Source organism: Chlorocebus sabaeus, chromosome 7, assembly GCF_047675955.1.
Source record: "Chlorocebus sabaeus isolate Y175 chromosome 7, mChlSab1.0.hap1, whole genome shotgun sequence".
Taxonomy (NCBI): Eukaryota; Metazoa; Chordata; class Mammalia; order Primates; family Cercopithecidae; genus Chlorocebus; species Chlorocebus sabaeus.
This window is the reverse complement of record NC_132910.1, coordinates 12,521,635-12,527,383: the sequence shown is the minus strand read 5'-3', so window position 1 is coordinate 12,527,383 and position 5,749 is coordinate 12,521,635. Positions and strand designations below refer to the sequence as shown.

General features: G+C 44.4%; 1 pseudogene; it reads left to right on the top strand.

The window, feature by feature from the left end:
* The first annotated feature begins 266 nt into the window (after positions 1-266).
* On the top strand, positions 267-825 carry LOC103235638 (large ribosomal subunit protein uL22 pseudogene; annotated as a pseudogene).
* Positions 826-5,749: the final 4,924 nt, after the last annotated feature.

Below are 5,749 nucleotides of genomic sequence, written 5' to 3'. Positions count from 1 at the left end.
GGGTTTGAAATTTAACTCCACCACTTACTGTCTTGCTATCTGACACTCAACTTCACCTATGCCTTATATGCCTCACAGAAAATAACAGAACGTCCTCCAAAGGACAATTGAGATAACTAAAGGCAGTAATGCATGCAAAGAACAGAGGATAGTGTTTGGTAGCAAACCCTCAATAAAATATTGGCTGTTATTATTACAAAGTTTTACAGTTTGTAATAATTTGAACACGCTCTCTTTCCCTAAGCAGCTTGAGGTAATCTGTGAAAATGGTTTGCTATTCATGTGACCTGGAGAACCCCAAAAAATCATGCAAATCAAGAAGTTCCAATCTTCGTGTTCACTTTAAGAACACTCGTGAAACTACCTAGGCCGTCAAGGGTATGCATATATGAAAAGCCATGAAGTATCTGAAAGATGGCACTTTACAGAAACAGTGCGTATCATCCCGATGTTACAATGGTGGAGTTGGCAGGTGTGCCCAGGCCAAGCAGTGGGGCTGGACACAAGGTCGGTGGCCCAAAAAGAGTGCTGAATTTTTGGTGCACATGCTTAAAAATGCAGAGAGTAATGCTGCTGAACTTATATTTTTAGATGTAGATTCTCCAGTCATTGAGCATATCCAACTGAACAAAGCACCTAAGATGCACCGCTGGACCTACAGAGCTTATGGTTGGATTAACCCATACGTGAGCTCTCCCTGCCACACAGAGAAGATCCTTACTGAAAAGGAACAGATTGTTCCTAAACCAGAAGAGGAGGTTTACCCAGAAGAAAAAGATATCCCAGAAGAAACTGAAGAAACAAAAACTTACGGCACAGGAGTAAGTTCAGCATTAAAATAAATGCAGTCAAAAGTAGTAATAATAATAATAATTTGAATACTATAGAAATGGGAAAATTCTCTATAATTTCATCCACACCACTCAAGATCCTCACTATAACTGTTTAGTGTGTATTTATCCTCTTCTCCCACCTCCCCACTTTTATTTTTATACATTTACTATCACATTATTATTCTGTTTTCTATTTTAACCACAAACCAAACAACAACAAAAGGATATTATACATACCACCTCTTTATTGTTATTTTCATGGCAATGTTTATAGATTTAAACCTTTCTTTTCAGTGGCTGCATGAAATTTCATTCCACTTATTGATGATGGCAGCAGCCCATCTGGAGCAGCTGCTGCAAAGACACTGGTTGCAGCTGGGGAGGTGCAGCTGGGGCTGTTCACTCCGCAGAGGTAGTGGGAGCTGGAAACAGGCAGGAGCCCCACCCGCTTCTGAGTTGGTGGGGTGGGAGACCCGCACTCCCAGGCACAACTGCAGCCGCCCAGCTGCGGCTGTGGACCAGGACATCCCTGTGCTCTTGGGGGCCTGGGAAGCCCCCCTTCCCCCACAGACTCAGAAGTGCCTGCTCCCACTGCCTGGCCTCTCCCCGCTCCTGGGACCCACTCCAATTTTGGAGCAAAGTTGTGGCCAAGCCCAGGTGCTGTCCAGATCCAGCTAGGTGTATGTATGCTTGGGGCAGTACTAACACGCCAGCCCTCTGCCACTTCAGTCTCCTCTGGGCTTTGGGCATCGAAGAGCATGTGAGGGAGGCCAAGGTGGGGGCTGAAGGTGGCTCAGTGCAGGTCTGCAGGCACCCCTTGGCATGAACAGCCTGAGTGCCATAAGCAGCAGTGGGAGGCAGACAGGCTCCTGGGCAGAAAAGGGTGGGTCCCCAGTGAAACCCCACCTTCAAGGCAGGGATGGCCAGAAGTCTGAGGGCTGGGCTGCCAGTTCCACAGACCCAAGTGAAAACTTATGGTGTTTTTTCTGGGCCCACCCATGGCCACCCATGGACCAATCAGCATGTACTTCCTCCCTTCTGAAGCCCTTGAAACCCCAGGACTCAGTCAACCTCAGAGAGACAACTGGAAAACCTGCCTATAAAGAGGAGCTAATCACTCTGGGTCTCCTCTCTCCTGACGGCTGCAGAGACAATGGGAGACCTGCCTTCAGGAAAGAGCTACCCACTTCGGGTCTCCTGAGAGCTGTACTGTCACTCAATAAAGCACCCCTTCACCTTGCTCATCCTCTAGTTGTCCATGTACCTCATTCTTCCTGGATGTGGGACGAGAACTCAAGACCTACCAAATGGCAGAACTGAAAGAGCTGTAACACAAACAGGGCTGAAACACACCCCCCCACTCACCCACGTTGCAAGCAATGAAAAGAAGAGAAGAGGTGTAGCCTTTCAGGGAGCCCAGACTGAGGGGCTTGCTGAGCCAGGGCTGTGTCACCCTCTTTGGGGTTTTGTGGGTCCTGGTGTCTCCAAGCTTCTGAGCACCACGATGTTCTCCGGCGCCTGCAGTGGAAACTACTTGTGGTATGCCTGGTCCAGCCACAGCCCAGCACAGAGCCAGTGCCTGTGCCAATGCCTGGAGCTGCCTGCCCTGCCAGAGCTGGCATGCCTAGCTATGGACATGGTCAGACCCCATGCTTGCTCACACACCCCTTGGTGCTCTGCACCTGGCTTCCCCTTGGCAGGCATGGGATCCAGGCTGGTAGCACAAGCCAAAAGCAGCCTTCTGGGCCGAGTGAGTGGAACAAGCCCAGTGGGCCTCAGCAAAACTTGGGCAAAGCTGCCACCAGCCACAGAGGTTTCCAGCTGACAAGGTGACACCCCAAGGATCCTGTGAAAATATGGAGGTAGTTTATTTAACCACTCCTATATTGAAGGACATTGGTTTATTTTTAATTTTTTCACTAGTAGAAACAGTACTGTAAAGAATATAAATTGTGTGAGGGCGGAGCAACATGGCCAAATAGGAACAGCTCCAGTCTCCAACTCCCAGCGCGAGCAACACAGAAGACCGGTGATTTCTGCATTTTCAACTGAGCCTCTGCTGCTGATACCCAGACAAACAGGGTCTGGAGTGGACCTCAAGCAATCTCCAACAGACCTACAGCTGAGGGTCCTGACTGTTAGAAGGAAAACTATCAAACAGGAAGGACACCTACACCAAAACCCCATCAGTACGTCACCATCATCAAAGACCAGAGGCAGATAAAACCACAAAGATGGGGAAAAAGCAGGGCAGAAAAGCTGGAAATTCAAAAAATAAGAGCGCATCTCCCCCGGCAAAGGAGCGCAGCTCATCGCCAGCAACGGATCAAAGCTGGATGGAGAATGACTTTGACGAGATGAGAGAAGAAGGCTTCAGTCCATCAAACTTCTCAGAGCTAAAGGAGGAATTACGTACCCAGCGCAAAGAAACTAAAAATCTTGAAAAAAAAGTGGAAGAATTGATGGCTAGAGTAATTAATGCAGAGGAGGTTATAAACGACATGAAAGAGATGAAAACCATGACACGAGAAATATGTGACAAATGCACAAGCTTCAGTAACCGACTCGATCAACTGGAAGAAAGAGTATCAGCGATTGAGGATCAAATGAATGAAATGAAGTGAGAAGAGAAACCAAAAGAAAAAAGAAGAAAAAGAAATGAACAAAGCCTGCAAGAAGTATGGGATTATGTAAAAAGACCAAATCTACATCTGATTGGGGTGCCTGAAAGTGAGGGGGAAAATGGAACCAAGTTGGAAAACACTCTTCAGGATATCATCCAGGAGAACTTCCCCAACCTAGTAGGGCAGGCCAACATTCAAATCCAGGAAATACAGAGAACGCCACAAAGATACTCCTCGAGAAGAGCAACTCCAAGACACATAATTGCCAGATTCACCAAAGTTGAAATGAAGGAAAAAATCTTAAGGGCAGCCAGAGAGAAAGGTCGGGTTACCCACAAAGGGAAGCCCATCAGACTAACAGCAGATCTCTCGGCAGAAACTCTACAAGCCAGAAGAGAGTGGGGGCCAATATTCAACATTCTTAAAGAAAAGAATTTTCAACCCAGAATTTCATATCCAGCCAAACTAAGTTTCATAAGTGAAGGAGAAATAAAATCCTTTACAGATAAGCAAATGCTTAGAGATTTTGTCACCACTAGGCCTGCCTTATAAGAGATCCTGAAGGAAGCACTAAACATGGAAAGGAACAACTGGTACCAGCCATTGCAAAAACATGCCAAAATGTAAAGACCATCAAGGCTAGGAAGAAACTGCATCAACTAACGAGCAAAATAACCAGTTAATATCATAATGGCAGGATCAAGTTCACACATAACAATCTTAACCTTAAATGTAAATGGACTAAATGCTCCAATTAAAAGACACAGACTGGCAAACTGGATAAAGAGTCAAGACCCATCAGTCTGCTGTATTCAGGAGACCCATCTCACATGCAGAGACATACATAGGCTCAAAATAAAGGGATGGAGGAAGATTTACCAAGCAAATGGAGAACAAAAAAAAGCAGGGGTTGCAATACTAGTCTCTGATAAAACAGACTTTAAACCATCAAAGATCAAAAGAGACAAAGAAGGCCATTACATAATGGTAAAGGGATCAATTCAACAGGAAGAGCTAACTATCCTAAATATATATGCACCCAATACAGGAGCACCCAGATTCATAAAGCAAGTCCTTAGAGACTTACAAAGAGACTTAGACTCCCATACAATAATAATGGGAGACTTCAACACTCCACTGTCAACATTAGACAGATCAACGAGACAGAAAGTTAACAAGGATATCCAGGAACTGAACTCATCTCTGCAGCAAGCAGACCTAATAGACATCTATAGAACTCTCCACCCCAAATCAACAGAATATACATTCTCAGCACCACATCGCACTTACTCCATAATTGACCACGTAATTGGAAGTAAAGCACTCCTCAGCAAATGTACAAGAACAGAAATTATAACAAACTGTCTCTCAGACCACAGTGCAATCAAACTAGAACTCAGGACTAAGAAACTCAATCAAAACCGCTCAACTACATGGAAACTGAACAACCTGCTCCTGAATGACTACTGAGTACATAACGAAATGAAGGCAGAAATAAAGATGTTCTTTGAAACCAATGAGAACAAAGATACAACATACCAGAATCTCTGGGACACATTTAAAGCAGTGTGTAGAGGGAAATTTATAGCACTAAATGCCCACAAGAGAAAGCAGGAAAGATCTAAAATTGACACTCTAACATCGCAGTTAAAAGAACTAGAGAAGCAAGAGCAAACACATTCGAAAGCTAGCAGAAGGCAAGAAATAACTAAGATCAGAGCAGAACTGAAGGAGATAGAAACACAAAAAACCCTCCAAAAAATCGAATCCAGGACTTGGTTTTTTAAAAAGATCAACAAAATTGACAGACCGCTAGCAAGACTAATAAAGAAGAAAAGAGAGAAGAATCAAATTGATGCAATAAAAAATGATAAAGGGGATATCACCACCGACCCCACAGAAATACAAACTACCATCAGAGAATACTATAAACACCTCTATGCAAATAAACTGGAAAATCTAGAAGAAATGGATAATTTCCTGGACACTTATACTCTTCCAAGACTAAACCAGGAAGAAGTTGAATCCCTGAATAGACCAATAGTAGGCTCTGAAATTGAGGCAATAATTAATAGCCTATCAACCAAAAAAAGTCCAGGACCAGATGGATTCACAGCTGAATTCTACCAGAGGTACAAGGAGGAGCTGGTACCATTCCTTCTGAAACTATTCCAATCAATAGAAAAAGAGGGAATCCTCCCTAACTCATTTTATGAGGCCAACATCATCCTGATGCCAAAGCCTGGCAGACACACAACAAAAAAAGAGAATTTTAGACCAATATCCCTGATG